A 19,536-nucleotide genomic window follows, 5' to 3' on the forward strand; every position below is an offset into this window, starting at 1 on the left:
GGAGCTGCTGCCCCAGGTGGGGGTTTGGGGAGCAGGGAGAAAGAGGGGCTCCAGGCACCCCTTCAGCCCGCAGCCCCACATCAGTGATGCCGCCTGCACCACGAGTCACGCTGCCGCAGCATCAGGCGCCAAACACCCTTCCTATTTAAAACCAAAGTTATCCCAAACGTACCAGCACTGAAAACAAATTACTCTAATAAGGTGCTTAGTAAGAGGTGTATTCATTTCCTAAATATATACATATATATAAAACTCAACTGCAAAACCAAGGGTTTACAGTGCAGGTGTAATTCATTTTTGCTCACTCAATTTAAAGACCAGGCTTTGCTTATCAACCTCCCAATCACCGTAGAACAATTTCTTCTCTTTATTTACTCAAAAGGTCCTGCGTGTTATGAATATTCATTGTAATAATTGAACACACTGTTCACAGCTTGTTGTGTTTACTGTTGGCCCAATAAAAAACAAACAGGTTAATGATGATCTTTAATATGGGAATTTAATATTATTTCACCTATATATCGGCTAAAAGTTTAGCTTCCCCTTTAAGCCTCATCAATTTACTGAAAATAAGTAACCACCGTAAAAACATGCTGCAGACTATAAGTCAGAGGTACATGCCTCTATATATTTGTCTTCTGTGCTTTTTTTGCTGAATTTCTCATTTTGGTTTTAGCTAACGTACTAGAGAAAAAATGAGGTGTGATTTGGGTTTTTTCTCTCCCCCTAAGAATTATTCCTGTGATGGGGAGTTCAGCGCCGCTGGTCGGTCACGGAAGAGGTGGGTGGAACAGGAGCACAGCCTGGACTGACAGTGGAAAAAAACCCTGTTATGATCCAGCAGTCATTAGAAAAAAAGATTTACCAAAGATTGTATCCAAGCGAGGAAGCCTCTTAAAATGGTAATTGGTGCCTCTGCTTTGCCATGGGACGAATCGGCCGCGGCAGCGCCCTGGGCTCCCTCGGAAGATGCCACCCACACCAAGGCTGGTACTTGCTAATTAACCTACTCCAGTAAAGACCTAAGAGCTCCCTATTAGCCATTTAGAACAGGCTGTCAGAGACACGCAGCCAGACTAGAAAGGACCAGCACAAATCAGGAGAGTTTATGAGGATAACTTACATTAATTTTATCCTTTATAGGCAATAAACCTTTGCTGGTTCATTACTGTCCACTGTTAAGTTTTAAAGGAGTTTTGTAAGGCGGTGGGGAGGCGCTGCCCATCCCGTGTCCCATGGGCACAGCTCGGCGAGGAGGAGAGGTGGGTTTTGGGGACAGGGTGGGTTTGCTGCAGGCACAGGGCAGGGGACACAGCGGGGCCGTCACTGACCCCCAGCGGGGACTTGCTCCCCGATGGCCTCGTCACTGCTGGTGTTGGCACAGGATGGGGTCCCCCCGCCGACCTTCCTTTGCTCACAGCTTCCTGCAAGTCCCAGCTCAGCACCCCCGAAGTTTGTTCTCTGCTTTTGGAAAGGGCGCGCTGGCCTGGTTAACCCTTTCCTCTCTGCTCACAGCAAAAGCTCACCCAGCACCAGCAGCCTGGGGATGCCACTGCAGTGCCCCAACCCCACTGACAGGGGATGGTCCCACAACAAAAACGCAAACACCAGGGCTCCCCGTTCCTTTCTGCCACCCTGTGCTGAACATCCCTGGCAGGAGGGCAGCAGTGCCAGCTGCAGTCGGAGCTTGTCCCCACTGCCTGCTGGGCACCGCCAGCTTGGTGCCATCACGCGACCAAGACAAACACTTCACTTGCTGCGTGCCTGGGTCAGCTTGAACACCCGATAAAAGCAAGTGCCGTTGGGTCAGGAAGAAATTACAGAGCAAACTTTCAAACTACAGAGCAAAAATGATACTAAAGGTGCAAAGCTGGAAATAAAAAAAGCGTGAGGGAGAGAAACCTGCAGCCACCACCGCTGCCTTGTCTGTAGTTGCACGATGATTCCACAGCGTCAACTTGGCTGGAGACTTTTCCTGGGTCTTGAACGTTAGAGAAATATTATTCTCAGAACTACCTGAAGTTTTATTTAATGCAATAAAAGCTCTTTTTTGATGGGAATTAGTCCTGAAATAGAAGACTATTAGGAAATGCTGGATGATGTATAGCTCAGCCCTCTGAACTAATGAGCTCCCAAATACCGAGGCGCAGGGGAGGGGGCTGCCAGGGTGTTTGATGCCTTTTTGTCAGAGAGGTGGAAAATGGGACAAACAATTAAGAAAATGTCTAATTTAGCACTGAAATTAACGGAGATCTCAATTTATCCCAGCTAAGCAGCTAGTCCTCTATCAGAGCTTTGGCATTGTCACAGACTGAGCTGAAGCAAAGTTCCTCCAAACTACTCAAAGGAGATGAGAAACTAAACCCAAACTGACAAACATCCCCCAGCCCAGAAAAAACACAGAGCAAGAGAAAACCACAGGTATCACCTCACTTACAGGGTTTTACAAGGAATTTTCTATTAATAGAATTGTTAGCATCATTTAGTGGGAGATTATTCCCAGAGTCCCCTCCAGCCTCAATCAAGAGGAGCTACTGCTAATTTTAAGAAATGACATCGACTGTTTTCCAATTTGTTTCTTCCCAATTCTTGGCAACTATTTAATAAAGTAAAGGGATTCAGGGCAAAAAGAGGAGAGCAGCTGGAGCTGGGGTCTCAGGGGTACGCCTCACATCCCTGTTAAAGCACCTTTTTGCAAGAAGAAAGGAGAAAAAGATGAGGAAAAATCAGTAAAACAAAACCAGTAGCTAGGGCACCAGCCCCTACTCCTGCAAAGACAACAACAAACCTCATTTCCCTTTGGAAGGCTCCAAGCTGAGGGTAGAAAATAAAATGACCCAAGGAGATAATCTGCATTTCAGGCATTTATAACCTTCAGTGACCCTTACGTGAAACCTGGGCGGGGGAACTGAGGGTCCCGAGGAAAAGCCCCACCGGACTGATAACTGAGAGCACCTGAGTGCTTCCTCCGAAGCTCACACTGATGAATTAAGGGAGAAGATCATTTAGAAATCGCTTGTTTCTCTGCAATTTTATTCAGCTCTGCAGTGGTTCTTAGCACACACACCCCAGCTGCAACCAGAGCAGCTCTTTTAACAAGTTCCCTTGAATATTTCTCCATACAAGAGGAATAATTAACCCCACTTGCAGCAGAAGGCAGGTAAAAGGAGGGGGAAAGGGAGTTAGGCCCCCCACACCTGGAGCTGCACTTTTGGGCAGTTTGGCCCAGAAGGGCGTGCTTGGCCCCGGGGCTGCCGGGAGCACCCCTTCCCACCCCGGCTCTGCACTGGGATGCCAAGCAGGAATTCAGAGATCCGAAACAGGTGACATAAAGTAGAAGGAACCCAACCCAGGAAGGCAGCTCCTGTCTGCCGGGTAAATGCCATATCTCGTGAGGCTGTCCTTTTTAGCTGTCTATATAAATAAAAAGGCTCCCCCTCGTCTCCATTTTTTTTCTGCCGAGCAGCCTGTGTTCATTGTAGCAGTAAATGGAGTTCTTTAAAAAGGTGTACGGGAGCTCTCAGTATTACGGTTGCGACACTGACGGACACCATAGATCACGCGGTAACACAATGCAGTGAGGATGCAGGGCCTGATCCTGTGCCCGCAGGGATGCGGAAAGCCCTGGGAACCCATGACCCAAATGGGGGGGTGAAGCCACCCTGAGTCTCGGGGAGCTGCGGTGCCCAGAGCCAGCCCCAGCTCCTGCACCAGCAGCATCCCTGTATGCTTTGGCACCAGCTTTTCCGACCGATCAGCCTGGTCCTCAATTCCCAATGTGTGGCAGCACCCCCCGGCCACCATGGGTACCAGGCCCTGGCGCAGTCCTGCCTGCTTTGCTGGGATTTCAGTGGGTTTTTTTCCTGTCACAGGTTCCCATGGCCATTTACAAGAAACTCGGTGATTCTGCATGGGACAGCGGTGGGGCGGACAGGTTGGTGGGTCAGCTGCCGGAGCGGGCACCGTCTCCCCCTGAGCTCCATGGAGAGGGCAGCCGTGGGCAGGATCAGGCCCCCAGCCCAGGAGAAACGACACCTGCTCAGACACAACGAGCATCCCTGCAAGGCGCACAGCTCCTTGGAGCAACTCGCAGCTTTAAACACTGCTGGTAGACAACGCGTAGCTCTGGTGTTACATACGGCAGCGGGTGGCCGTGAGATGCGCTGCAAGTAAGTGAGATACACTGGAAAAAAATTATATTTACCAAGAGACTGTCATCGCAATTTAGGGATGTGGGGGACCGCAGGAGGGGGAGGATGCTGCAGCCGGCCAGCCAAGAGCTGGGCCATGGGGCACACCTCCCCTGCAGCAGCAGCGCAGGCATTTCCCCCAGCAGAAGGGTCTGGAAGTTTTTTATCTGGCATTTTGCTGGGCAGGTGGAGCTCTGTGCACAGCGCGGCTGCCCCAGAGGAGACAGGGTTGCAGGGCCTGAACTCAGAGATGGATAATCCAAGATGCATTTGCTTCCTCGGCCCCTTGGCTGTGCAAAAATGAGTTGTGCAAAGTCCCAGGGGCAGAGCCAGTTGCAGTAGAGGTGCAGGGGCTTTTCTCCATCCCACAGCATTAGCTCACCTCTGCTACGCATGCACCTCCCCAGCCAGCCCCCCACCCCAGCCCCTGCTCTCCATCACCCCTTTGCCACTATCCTGTCATTGCTGCTGTTGGCTCATCCCCTGGATATACCCAGGAGCTGAAGGCAAGACCCTGCTCCTCCGGCACATCCCGAGGGCAAATACAGAGGCATGGGCAGGGACATGCTGTCGGCACCAGCACCACAGCCAGACTGGCCACCGGAGCCCAGAGCTCGGAGAAGCCCAGCAGCAGCCGTGAAACAAAACAGAGCGATGGCTGGAAACGTGCCTGGGTGAGGGGACGCTGCCCAGCGCAGCTCTGCCCTCCCTCCAGCTTCCCTCCGCTGTCTGGGTTCCAGTCCCACAACACAAGACTCGAGGCCAAGCAGCGACTGGCGCTCAGAAGAAACGAATGAGGAAAAGCATGCCACGAGGTGGGACTGGGACTTGGTCCAGGGGGCACCTCTGCCGGGGACAACGGCATCAGCCTGCTTGGTGCACCCTGTCCCGACGCACACGAGTGCGGGAGGAAGGAACTAACGCTGAGCAGCAAACCTGCACCTGCAGCAGGAGCGGGGCAGTGCTGGCAGCCAGCATCCCTCGCAGCATCCCTTGTGGCATCCCTCGCAGCATCCCTCGCATGGCTGGACCACCCAGACCTCTCCCTCCAGTGCAGGGGATGCTTCACCTTCACTGTTGGCGCTGCAAAGGAGAAACCACCAACATTATTTCCAAACTCTATGATAACGCCGGCTGTTTATTTCCTTAAGTGAGTTCCCGTGTTGGGAACAAACACGGACTTGCTGGTTTGCAGCAGGGGGAGGCTGCGGGTGCGCTGGGGCGCCTGGCCTGCCCAGTGTCCTCACGCTTCACCCAGCTGCCTCATAAGGAAATTATCGCACCGGAGACTTGGCCGTGGAACAGAACAGATTTTGTCAAATTGTGTTGAGATTTGTTTAAAGTGCATCTTGTAAAATCGCACATGTTCAGGGAAAGCAATCTGGGATATACTACTACCATTAATACATTCTTTTATATGACAAATAATAACGTGTGTTTATAAACATCTGTTACTGCACAAGCAAAAATAGTTCCAAAAAAAAAAGAAATCCAATATAAAATAAAATGACTTTTTAACTTTAGAAATTCAGTTGCAATCATGAGACACAATCCATTTCAGACAGTAACAGAAATTTCTTTTTTTTTGAGTACCAGCCAAGCGCCCGACCAAACAATGAGCAGGAGCAAAAAAGATCTTTAACATGACACGTGGGAGGGGAGGGGGGAGCTCAAGGTTCCTCTCTTCTCTCTTGAGAGCTGAGCAGCGGGGAGCAGACAGCGGAGCTGGAGGTACACTGATCCTGATCCAGGCACCATTCCCACCTCTGGTGTTTTCTTTAGGAAACCAGAAGCTACGTGTTTCCAACCCAGCTGCTTTAAGAAAGAGAAAAAAGAGGAGAATCCCCTGTATTTCTGAAAGCCCAGCTTATGTGTATACACACGTCTTCTTCTCATATATATTGCTTCAAGTAGCAAAACAAATTCCTATAACTGGGGTCCCTGTTCTACTCCTCCAGGCCAGCTAAATGATGCTGCTACACCAAACACGGCTGCAGCGTTCCCGATGGCCTCGGCTGCAATACACAATCTATACATCAGGTTTCCCAGCCCCAGCACGGTGCTGTGTGTGGCGCTGGGCACCCAGAGGGCCCCATCTGCACCCAGCCGATGGGGACACCCAGCCCAGCCTCTGCCACAGCCGCCCTGTGCCACGTGCCTGGGGACGGGGCTGGTGCCACCATCCCACGGACCTGCCCAAACGGTGCCACTGGCAGCAAGTGCCTGGGTCCCGTTTAGCCCCCTCCAAGTATGCAAAGGCAAAAAATGGATCTTTGAGATGGTTTTCTCACCCACCTCCATTCGGGCGCTGGTCTGGGCAGGTAGAGGGACCGCAGCAGCAGCACCTGTCACCCCTCCGCAGATCAGCCCCTTCATAACTAACAGAATGACCAAAAAATGTTTTTTCGCCATTTGCTCAGCGCTCTGCTGTGCCCCAGCACATTTCTTGGGGTTCCATCTGCGTCTCTCACGGGAGGGATGGGCCATCTCCAGTGGCCACAGAGGGGACAGACGGAGCTGGACCACGATGGGAGCTTCCAAACCCGGTGTGGCTGCAGCCAGCAGCTCTCACCCAGCATCCCTCAGCTGCTGCAGCCCCTCCCCAGGGGCACGGAGCCCTCACCCACCCAGCACCCATCGCCCCACCACCACCACCTTGCACAGGAAAAAGCAACGCGGGTTTCCCAGCATTCTCCCCCGTTCACTTCTGTTGCTGCTGAGCCTCCGCGCTGGGGGTTCCCCCTCCTGCTCCCCATCATTTGGTCCGTCTGGGAGACGGCAGGGCCGCAGGGCTCACCCATGGGTGCCAGGCAGGCGCACCCATGCCTAATATCAGAGCTCCACCTAGTGCTGCACAGCCCCTCCCGCCGCCAGCCCGGCGAGAGGCAAGGGGGGGAGGGGAAAAAAAAAGGGGGAAAAAAATTAAAACATATTAAAGGTGTTAATAAGCGACTTATTTAAACAGAGTATCACATATTGAACATTAATCACCTTGCAGTAAAAGTGTAATTAAGGAGTCACTCTGCCTTCTGGGGAAGGCTCGCTTGGAAGCCGAGAGAAAATGGTCTCTTTATTAACACAAATTATTTTATTTGGCTAAAGGTAATAATTCTAAGTGAGGTCAACGGGACTCGCGCACACGCGAGCGGCGCCGGGTCCCGGCCAGCGTTTCCATGGCGACTGAGCCAAGTTCATCCTCCGCGGTAATGGCTTTGCTCTCCCACCACCACTCAGGATTGTTTCCTGGGAAAAAACAGCCTTCGATCTGTCAGCAGCATCTCCTTGCTGCACCCGGCTGGGGACCGCACGGGAGAACCCCCACGGCCTTCTGAGGTCCATTTTGCAGAAGTCCCACGTTCAAAGGGTGGCGGCACCGTCCCCACCAGCCGCTCGGCACCAAGGCCCACAGCACAGCGCCCACCAGGTATTCTCCGCATGGGAATGGCATTCAACAAGCAGGACCAGCAGACAATATTTTTTTTCATATTTTCTAGCTCACGTGTAGCCTGGGACACTTGTAGGACCGCGTCCATCCCAGCCCTGCGCGGCCGAGCCACGGGAATTTTCCCCCATCACCTTCCTGCAGGGGAGCGAGGGCTTTACGGAGGCTGCAGCTTCCCTGAGGAACTGCCACAAACTGCAGATCCACCAGGAAAGCCGTGCCAGGGACGTGCCCCCGGATGTTTTCCAGCAAGAAACATTTTCCTTCTCATTTTAGTGCAGCTCTAGCAAATGCGTTTGGCGTCCTAATGGGCACCAAGTCGCAGCAAGTCATTTACCTGCGAGCACTTCCAGGCTTCTACGGCACTGAGTGTTCATTACGAGCAGGGAAGAGCATATTTAAAAATATATCTAATTTCATAAAATCGAACTGTAATAAACGTGCTAGTAAAAGGCAGAGAGGGTTTGGGCTGTAAAACCCCATTTTCCCAAGCACATTCCTACGCTCAGAGAACTCATGTGTTATTCTGTCTCCCACAGATTATTGTCTGAACACAGCGGTGATTTATCTGTCTCCCATGTCATGTCATCCGTTTATGTACAGTATTATATGTAGAGTATGGCATTAACATTTTACTATTATTCTTACCTTTCAATGCAAAAAGATAAGAGTGTAAATCTGGGAGACAAGGGATGTGTCAACAGCTGAGCCAGTGCTCCCAGGCGTGGGTGCTCGTCCGCCTCCCTCCGTGCACTGAGCCTGGGTTCACCGGGGGACCATGTCCAGCCCAGTGACCACGGTGGGGACATTCCCATCACTGCACCCACCGCAGCACCCCGCAGCGGGATGGGCGAGCTCTCGGTTCCCCCCGATAAAACAAACCCCCTTAACAGGAGCATCCCTCATGCACAGAGCATCCTCCCGCGAGGTTGCAAACATAAAGCACCTCCCTGCCACGCCAGACGGAGCAACAAACAGCCTGCTCACAACTTACGGCCAGGCCCGCATAACTTATTAACACCTAGTCAAGATTAATCAAGCAGGGAAAGCTAAAGCAGGTCCCTAATTAGTTACTGATGATAACTATATTTGTCATCCTCTCCCAATTAGTCTACTGTACATTTTGGAGTTTAATTGCACCTTGTTCTTCATTTAAATGTCATCATGTGCATATATTCTCCTCGTTCTTTAGTAAATTTGAGAAAAATTTGACATTAAATATAGATTATCTTTAGATTTTCATAATTAACACAACTGAACTGTCTTCAGCCTAAATACATCTCCTTATGCTATAAATCTGGCCGCTCTCCTGGAAGCGGGTATTTCCAGGGGCACCGCAGATGTGGGTTTGCATCCCCCTGGCACTGGTGACACCGGTGGCCGTGGTCAGGACGTGGCCTCAGGGACCCCCACAGAAGGAAGAGATGGGCCAGTCTTTGGGTTTTTCCTCTCTTTAGGATTTTTTTCTTATTTTTCACAGCCAATAACATTTTGAGGAGTCTGATTTGCAAACGGTGGGTCCGATTATACCCAGGCAGATGGTGAAGGTGAGGAGACGGCGTCACCTGCTGCCAGAGCTGCCCCGGGCAGCGTGGGGACAGGCAGCCCCGCTCAGCCCCCATCCCGCATCACCCTTAGGACAAGACACGTCTGTTGCTCCACCAGGTTGCACCCAGTTCCCGCAGACCCGGATCAGAGGATATTCAATATATTGATGTACACAAAGCTCCAGCCCAGTGACCTGCGCCTCTGCATCCTGCTGCCTTTAACCCTTCAGCTGCTGCCCAGAGCTCTCTGGCAGGGCTTTGTACCTCCAGCCTCCCCTGCCACCCAGCAGAGTTGTCACCGGGGGTGGGGACGCCCAACCACGTTGCCCCCTGCGCCTGGCTGTGTGCCCGTTTGCTCACCCAGTGTACCAGCACCATGGCAGCTCGAAGGGAGCAAGACCCAGGGAACGGCTGATCATCAGCTGTTCCCCACAGGATTCAAAGCCCCATGTGAGCATGAAGCCTCTCTCCTGCCATAACCACCATACCCCAGCCCCAGGGGGGCCCTGCCACATCCCCACCCTGAGCCCCCTGCCCAGACGGGGCCAGACCCACACCAAGCCAGCACTGCCAGGGAGCCAGCCCAGCGCGATGGCCCAACGCACCAGGAGCTGTGGGGCGAGGGGCGATGGGACAAGCCGGGATGGGGGGCTGCCCTGCACCGCAAGCGTGCTGGCCACCACGTCCCGCGGGGTCTCGCACTGGCCGGGCTCCCCTGAGGGATGTTGGCATACTGGGACACAGCCACCCGCCGCGTACAGGCACAGGGAGCAGCTCCGCAGCCATCCTCCACTCACTGGATCCGCGGCAGAGGAGGCGACCAGCACAACCCCCCCTGCCCCCCCCAGCCCCCCATGCCTGCGGGGGCAGCCGGACACAGAGAACTGGAGGAGATACTGGTGGCCAGCAGCTCTGCCCACAGTCCCTGCCACAGCGATGCTGGCTCTGGAAACAAGTCAGGCTTCCAAAGAGGAGGGGAAGGGAAAAAGCAATGAAGGAAGCTGTACGGTCCTACCTGTTCCCTTAGGAAGAGGCTCAGCACACAGATCATCCCTACTGCCTATGAAGTGCAGGGAAAAAACACGCATTTCCTAACTGCTCCGGGGCTCGGCGTGTCCAGCGCAGGGACGGCAGCCACTCGCTTCCCCGGGAGGAGGCTGCTGCTGCATGAGTGGACGGGGGAAGGAGAGGAGAAAGGAAAAGTGGGAAAAAAATTTAAAAAAAACCCATGAAATCAAGGAGTAGTCAAAAAGTGTATTAGAAGCAAATTTGGAAAGAAATCAATGGCATGTAATTAGATTTGATTTTTCTTCACGTTTTGTTTGGCTGAGGGTTATGTATAGACTCCCCATATAGCGGAGCAGAGAGATTAAAGCACAGGGAACAGGTGCCGGCTCACGAGCCGGTGGCCACCAAAGCATGACAGCTCCATCACTGCTGTCAGGAGGCACAGCAAAATAAACATATAAATAAATAAAGGGAAAACCATTCAGGGAGGAGATGGGCATTTGCTTATTTACTGTTTTAGCTGCTGCTCCCCCTACCTGAGCACAACAACCCCCCTGTCAGCAGGAAAGGGGCCGTGTGGGGACCAGAGCCCGACGCCAGCCCACTGCCTGGCCCTGCTTGGACCCCGGGCTAAAGCCCCCCCGATGCCATGAGGGACCCAGATGAGTCCTGGGTCACACACAGTGACAGGGATGTCCCTAAAACCATGAGCAGGGACTCCCGGTGTGTTCCTGCCAGCAGGAATGCTCCTACCCCCCCCCAGAGCTTCGCCAGCCCGCTCCGGCCATCGGTGCAAGCCCGGCGCGGGTGTGCACTCACTAGGAAAAGAGAAGGGAGCCCACCCGTGCTGGGTCATCCCGCACCTCCGGGCAGCGGTGCTACCCACCCATAAAACCCCAGCTGGTGCGGTTTGAGGGTTTCGCTCTCCTCTGAACTGAAGCAATCCCTACGGAGCTTGGAAAGGCAAGCCAAGCCGCCGCAGGGGCTGCAGCACAGCGTTATCCCTCAGGAAAACACTGGGAAACACGCGGCAAACCCGGACAGAGGGTGGACCTTGGCCCTCCCCACGCAGCAGCACCCAGAACAAGCTGCCTTCGCTTTACTTCCTACGGAACCTTTCCATAGCTGGAGAGCGTGACTCCACACAGCAGCATTTTTTCCAGCCAAAACTTAGGAAATGAGCACGGAAAAGAGGATGGGAACTGCTCAATGGCCTGCGTGGCCCTGTGGGAGCAAGCATGAGCCACATACATACATACACACACAGAGGCTTAGGTGCAATCTACACAGACATTATAGACATATAACTCCTGCACAGTTTTCAGTGTTGAGCTGCCAACCATCGCTCCTCGTCCTCCAAAGTTGCGAGCTATTTTTTTTTACCCTTTAACCTTGAAAATTAACCTAAAACACAGGGCTCTGTACACATGACTTACTCAAATAAATTGCATCCTTAATTATGAACACCCTCCGCTCCTCCGTGCTCCAGGCCACGCTGCCCCAGCGGACACCCCCCTCCTGATGAGTGGTTATTGAACATGCGAACAACAATCAACACTAATTAAATACTCAGCTGTTGAGAGGAGACAATGTTTATCAAAAAATGCAAGAGGAGGGGAGCACATCTTCTGTTTTCTATAATTAGTTAGCAATATTCCCCAGGCGGTCTTGGAAATCGAACTCGGGTTTGTTCACATCTGTTTGGCACAGGCAGACAAAGGCCACCGTGGCCCTGGCCCCCCCAGACCTACACCCCAGTGAAGCACGCAGGGTGCAGCACCCACACCGCGCCCCCGGCCAGCGGAGGAAGGCCACCCGCCTTCCTCATCCCCTCCGTAGGTGTCACCGATGGGGATGAGCACACCGAAACGGGAGCGAGCCACCGGGGCGGCTGTGGGCTGCAGAGGTCCAGTCTCAGGCAGTGGCATGGACCGGGGCGGGGGGGGGGCACCCCAGCACCCCATCCTCACGGCCCCACAGGCACGGCAGCCACCGGCACCCACGGAGGGGGGACAGCAATGGCGAGGGCACAGGGTGTCTCCACCTTCCCTCAGACCCTCTAAAAACCAAACCCCTCATTGGCAGGAAAAGCATTTCGGTGCAAAATTAGACCTTTTTTAATTCTTTACTTTAATTCTTTAGTAGTTTTCAACCAGGGAAGGGGCAGGACAAGGCCGTTAATTTCCCTCTGTCTCACATTATTACCGGCTTAAAGATCTACTCAGCGCAGAGGACAAGAGTTAAAATTTCCCTGAAGGAGGGGAAATAAGGCGATTAGCGATTGCTGGGGTTTGCATACTGGAGCCTGGGACAGCGGCAGATAAGAAAACACTCGTGTCAGAATTCGGATGGGAATAAAGACCGACAGGAACAAAACCCCTCTCCGTCACACTCCACGCTGAGGTTTATCCAAGGGCGGCTGAACAGCCCCTGTCCTGCAGACCCACACTTACGTCACCACCTTCCTACACACCACGGGTAGTACAGACAAGCCTTGTAGCGAAACCAGTGGCTAAAAAACCGACCTCAGACAATGCTCTGAAGTTACTACACTGGCAGGTGCAGTGCTGCACGAGGAGTAGTGCTGCGAGCCCTTTGTGCCCACCCCTATAGAAACTGCTAGCCCTACACTACACGCTTACAGCCACCCCTCGTAGGCATCCCCTGTGCGCAGGCACTCCTACGCCGCACATCCAGATGGACACAAGTGCCCTTCTGAAGTCTATTCCCCTACATTAATAGCTCATCTTTCCAAATACTGAACATAATTCAATATGAACAAATATTCCCCGTGCAGCATCACCCCCAGCTCGACCCCACAGCAGACGGGGCAGCCGCATCCCCCGTGCCAGGAGGATGCCCGGGTGATGCTCGGCTGCCGGTCCAGCGGGAGCACGAGCCCTGGGGACACCCCTGCTGTGGCTCCCTCCCGCTCCCCGCCAGCAGCCGTTGCTTCCCACCCTCGGCCCTGCTCGCCGCTTCGATCCGTCAATACTGGGCGCAGTCGCCGGGAAGGGCGGGCAGGGCTCCGGCCCCAGCCCCATCGATCGGCAGCAGCCGCTGGCCCCGTGGGTGCTGCACTTGTTGAGCAAGGCTGCGGTGGAAGGAAAAGAAACCCCATGTAATACACTGCTCCTCATACAAAGCCAAAGCCAAACCCAAACGTGTAGGAGCAAGCAGGGAGGCAGCAACATCCTTTAGTGTCTTGCAGAGGGTGAATAATGGCAGCAAAAGCAAATGCTGGGAGCCGGGGAGGAGCAGCGCCTGGGGACGTGAGTCTGACCTGCAGCGGGGCTGTATCACTGCTCCTGGGCTTCATCTGTTGCACCTGACACCGCTAATGACACACAAGCTTTGGTAGGAAAATACACTGGAAAAAATAGATTAAAGTTCAGCACGTCTCGGTGCTACTGCTGGGCTCCCGGTCCTGCGTGTGTGCAGGTGACGAGGGCTTCGCCCCCTCTTGCTCTAATCATCGAGAGCACGAGCTCGCTGGGGATCAACACACTTCTCCTCTTGGCAAGTCTGAAGGTGACAATAAATAACAAATGATACTTTCACAGTGCTGTTCATCCCAGGGATCGCAAACCACAGTTATTAAGACCAGGAATTAATCCATACTGCCTCCCTACAGTACAGAGGGACCAGTACCCTGCACTCACAGACGGGACATCCCTGAGGATGGGGACGGGGGGTGGCACCGGTGCTGCGAGCCAGGACAAGCCAGGATGCTGGTGGTGCAGGAGCTGCCACCACCCCAGATGCGCTTCCCGACTCACTCGGCTCCTGGCATCAGCACTGCGGGTTTATGTAACCAGCCTCAGAAACCAGTACATTGCCCTTACACTCCACTGTGATCTACCCTAAATTCCTACAATATTTCTGGTAGTAAACAATCTCCAAGACTCATTTCTTAGAGCAGCAGCAGATGGTCAAGAGCATTTCCTGAAATTGAATATTATAATGAATTTAGGATCGAAAAAATTTACATAATAATCTGTTTTAGATTCTGATAGTGAAGAAACCTACACAGAAACTGCTTATTTTCAGCTATTTGAATTAAAGTATAAATCTTCAAGTACTTTAATTATAAACAAACTCTTTGCTATTCCAGATCCATGAAAGAAATTGAAAAATTAACTACCCGGGGAGGCTCAAGGCCACATGTCAGACTTAATTCATCGGCAAGTTTACCTCTTGTGACCCGGCGGCAGCTGGGGTGGGATGCCGAGGGGCCAAGCAGCCAACCCAACTTGGGTGTCCGAGTTGACTGGAGATCTGGCTGATCCTGTCGGGTCCCCATCAAACTGCACGGCCAGGTGACCCCACAGCAGCTCGCCTTGGACTGGAAACCTGCAGAGCTGCCCAGGGAAGGCAAGAGTTCTTGGATCAGGACAGTCTTTGAATGCACCGCTGCGGGGGTCCCAGGTTTGCACCCACAGCTGGGGATGGGTGGGTGAAATGAGAGGGGAGGGATGTGCACAGGCTGCTGCATGGCACAGGTGGGATGGGACAAGCCCATGCCACCCTGGGGATGTGCTGTGCCCAGATCCTGGTGAAGGAAGGTCCTCCAGAAGAGGCGCAAAGCCCCCATCACACACAGACACTGGGGGCCAGGCCCCCCCCCATGCCTCCTCCTCGCTCCCCCCACCTGCAGCACAGCCACAAGGGTGAGGCTGTGGAGCCCCTCAGGGCCACCTCCCGTGGTGGCAAAGCCAGCCCGTGCAAAGCGCATCCCCGCAGGACCCACGGTGGGCTGCGACGGACCTGCTGCGGGGGCAGCCAGGGCTCCAGCAGACACCTCCATCCTCCCGCGATTGCTGGACCACGGGAAAATTTCACTTTCCAGCCTCGTGCCAGGAGATGCAGAGGGCCTTCCCTTTTAGAAAAGCAAATATTTAGTCTAGATAAAAAACCCCGAGAGCGTTTTCCCCAGGTAATACTAGTAACTAAAATAATCACATTCACTTTGCTGGTTTAATTTTATATTTCCATTTCTACCTTATCTTTTTTCTGCAAGCATCATTAAACCACACCATAACAAAAATACATGAACTGTTATTCTTTCAAGAGAAGCCATAAACCACCTCAAAGCTTTTCAAGTTTATTCTTATCTCGTACATCTTCCTCTGGTTGGGTTGTTGTTTTTTTTTTCCTTCATGCATTTCAGAAAGGTAGTTTTCTCTAATGTTAAGAATAGTTGCATTGAAAATGAGATGCTGCCTCTGAAAAGCCCCTCTGGAGGATTAAATAAGTAAAATATAGCCAGAAAATAAACTGGAACCTCATTAAAATAATTTTGCAAGGAGAAATCCTACTTTACAATAGGTTTTCAATATCACTTAGAAAATTCTTAGAGTCATATATATATGTTCTTAATTCAGGACCTTCCATTAAAAAAGACATTACAGAGGGAACTGAAAGGCCATTTAGTACCCTTGTTTATATAAAAATGCATATTAGGCACAGATGCAATCTCCAGCAAAAGACTTGTGATACAGTTTGAATAAGCTCCGCTTTGCTGAAAGGTGCTAATGAGGGTTGGCAAAGCTGCGAAGGCACCGCCAGACACCACCACCTCATTTATTCTGCCGGGGAACGCGAGCCCTGGCGCATCGCTCCTGCGTCCCCCTCCCTTTTCTCTCCCGCTTGCCGACCCCCCTGCAGTGCCGCTGGGGAGCGGGGGGCTTGCCTGGGCTCGGCTCGGGGGGGTTTGATGGCACCAACTTGCTCCATCCTCAGCCAACAGGGATAGGGCCTGCACCAGCAGCTTGGGCTGGGGTTGCAAAACTGCCCAATTCCCCCCAGCTGCTGCTCGCGGGATGGAGCGTGTGTGCCAGGAACAATCCCACATGGAAAAGGGCTACCTCCCCGTGCTGGAACTCCCTGTCACGCATCTCTAACGTACAATGCTATCCCATACCCTGGTATCGGCATGCACAAGGACACCTGGCTGCAGCACCGGCGGGACAACCTCCATCCTGCACTGCTGCAGCATCGCTCCACCATCCGCTACTTCATCTCACCCCGGGACCCCCTCGCTCCGATCCCCCCCATCGCTCCCGTCCCCGAGCCCATGCGGCACAGCAGGGAAGGGGACATGTGCTGCAGCTCCAGCACCTGAGGGAAGGTGGGTGGCAGCGAGGGGTTCTGCGGGACGGGGGCTGCACTGGTGTGCCCAGCCAAGTCTGCAAACAGGGGGGGTCAGCCTGCAGCACCCCCACCCCAGGGAGCCTCGGCAGGATGAAGGAAAAAGCACATCCACAGCTCTCAAAAATGGGAAAAGGGATTGCGGTTTGGGGACGTGGGAAGAGGAGAGGAGGGAAAGCATCATTTTACTATTCATCGGTTCCTGCAGGAGAAGCAGGCAGCAACTGCTCCAATTAATTAAACATCAGAGTTGCACTAATGATTTATACAGACATGGAGGCTTCCGAGCCGAGACCCCCGAGCCCTTAGCAGTGCTGGTCACCCCGAGCTGCCCCACGGGGCTGAGCCTGGCCCCTCTGCCCGCTCTCCTGCGGGCACTTTGGTGCTCAGACACCTCGCCAGGACCCTGAACCCCCAGGGTTGGGCGGACTTTTTATCTTCTGTACAAACCTTTCAAAGGCAGCTTTACAAATATTACGGAAGGACATTTACACCCAACTGCAGACACTACAGCGTCCGTCCTGTGCAAGTGGCCGTCGAAAGGGAGCTGGCAGAGTCGGGGCCGCATCCGTGGGACGCACAGGATGCGATGTTCGGATCTTCAGAGAAAACAGCTGAGCTACCGCTTCCCCAGCACAGGGGAAACACTGCTGAGCTGGCAGCTTCTAAAACAGGCCAGCGGGAAGAAAAAAAAATAAAAATTGGCAGGTTTAACTTTGCATCAATCCACAGTGGATTGTTACATTTTTAAAGTATATAAAACTATTGATCATAAGCAAGGCAATTACTGCCGCCCATATTTAACGCCATGCAGCAGGCGGTAAGGAGTCCTCGCTGAGCCCCCCCAGGCATTTCGCAGGAGGGGGCAGAAAACGCCGTCAGAGGGCAAAACCCCCAAGCAGAGCTCCTGGCACGTGAGCCCTCACACGGCCACGGGGCTGAGGTCTCTAAACCAGAGTCGTGGTTAAATGATGGAAATCGCCAAGATGGGAAGAGTTTTGGAGGCCCTACTTAAAGAGAAAGTAAAATACAGGCGACCAGCCCGCGCCCCCGTGTACTGACACTTATTTCACCTCCACCAGCTTCAAAACCCATCAGAAGTGCAGTGACAAGTCCCAGTCCCACTGAAAACACAAGAACTTCTCCAGCTTCCTCCAAACCTCCATCATTTTGAGTTGGGCCTTGAAATAGCTGCAATAATCCTGAGACTGAAGCCCAAGGGAGGTTAAAGCATCTTCCCTTGAAGCAAAATCACCCCTTACCCCCCCGGTGAGACCCCCCCCAGCCCCCGAGCACGGTATCGGTGCAGAACCCGCGCGTGCAGGCGTTACGCACAGCACAGCCGCTGCAGAAACGTCTCGGCAGTGACCAAACCTGATCATACACGATATTTGGGTGGCAAGTTTTGTAGAGAATAAATATCACACTTCAATTTCATGGCAACTTAGGGGGGTTTACTGGCAAATACCATGGCTTTTACATGGTTCTACCAATTACCGAGCAATTACATGTAACCTAGATCTGGAGGACATACAGCAGTGATATAATGTATTCCTCTCTCTGTTAAAAAGAAGGCGACAGTTAATAGAAAACTCTTTTTTTTAAATTATAAACCCCTCCACAATATTCCTGTGTGACATTATTAAAACTCCACATCAATATCAAACCCAAAGCAAAGACTGCCATCCCATTAACACATCAGTTGTGGGATGATCAATAAAAATTTACTTTAAACTGCACCATATGTCGCTCCCCACAAAGTTTTATTATTCAGATTCATCAGTTTGTACCTCAACCCCCATGCAATTAAATCCCATTTAGCAGCACTGACCTTCTGATTTGAACTTGTCATTCCTACAGCTGGTTTGGAGTTTAACAGCACTTTTAAATAATGAAAACAAAATGTCTGTGAATTAATGGTGGGGTATGGGGAGCCCTCCACCGGGAAAGCCCTCCTGCACTGCTGCCGGCGGCACAGCTCCTGTGCCGGAACAGGGAGAGAGAGAGAGAAAAAAAAAAAAAAAAAAAAAAAGGAAAAAAAAAGTGCCAGCACATTTTAACATGTTGTAGCATATTTGTAAACATCGTTAATCACGGATTAGCAGATGGTACTGTTAATTGCACCTGTGGAAGTAACAAGACCTCAAGGTTGATTACATTTACAAACTCAGATTGTGGCTGTGGCGCGGTGGAGGATTCCCCACCACCGGCGAGGAAGGTGCCTCTTGGGTGGCATTTCCAGCACCGGCTACTCCCGCCCCAGCCCAGCATCCCCCCCCCCCGCTGTCCCCTTCAGCCATGGTACCACCTCGAGCTTTGCAAAGACAAAGGTGTTCTCTGTCCCAAAGCCTTTCCAGCTTCAGGAAACCTCCCTGGGACCCAGTGATGGATTTGATGGATTACGATTTTTTCGGTCGTCTTGATGATCTGTGCACAAAAGTGAAACCTGGGGCATGCGCTGAGCTTCTCTTGCAACCAGTTCTCCCTGGAGTTGATTCTCGGAGGTGAAAAAATTTGTGTTCGCCCCGGTTTTGAGGATAAAAAAGCCAAGGCACGAAGCGTGTCTTCTGAACCAAGGAAGACAAATATTTTGTCACTGTGCTTAGAGACACTTTGATTATTGAGAAATCATTTTGGAAGGGCAATTAGTAAATTTTAAAATCAATTTGGTAAATAAGCCTCCAAAAGGAATCCATGACAAGCAGCAGGGAGGGAAGAATTGACTTTCAAACTACACACACACACACACTTTATTCATATCTAAACATCAAAGAGACTGTATGTACAAACAGAAGTAATCAGGAAGCATGTTTTGATCTTGCTGATGAACACAAAAAAATGACAATTAATGTCCTCCTTTATGATTTAAAGCTGGGAGTTTTCTTACAGTTACATTACAGGGACGATTATAGTCAAGCTTAAGGCTAAAAATAATGAAAGACTATAAAAACTACATTTTAACATTTAAAAATATCCAGGAAATTAACTGGAGAAGCAGGCAATGATCCAATTAATGGAACTCATTTATTAGATCCGGGGCAAATAGCACAGCACAAAGCTCCATCTCCAAAGGTGCAAGTGTGCAGAGGTCCCCATGTTCCTTGCGGGTCTCAGCCCAGAGCAGGATGGAGCTGGGGCAAAGGAAAAAGCATTGGCCACGGCAGATACATTGGCCATGGCAGATACATCTGGCTGATAG

The sequence above is a fragment of the Falco rusticolus genome, chromosome 1, assembly GCF_015220075.1.
Source record: "Falco rusticolus isolate bFalRus1 chromosome 1, bFalRus1.pri, whole genome shotgun sequence".
Taxonomy (NCBI): Eukaryota; Metazoa; Chordata; class Aves; order Falconiformes; family Falconidae; genus Falco; species Falco rusticolus.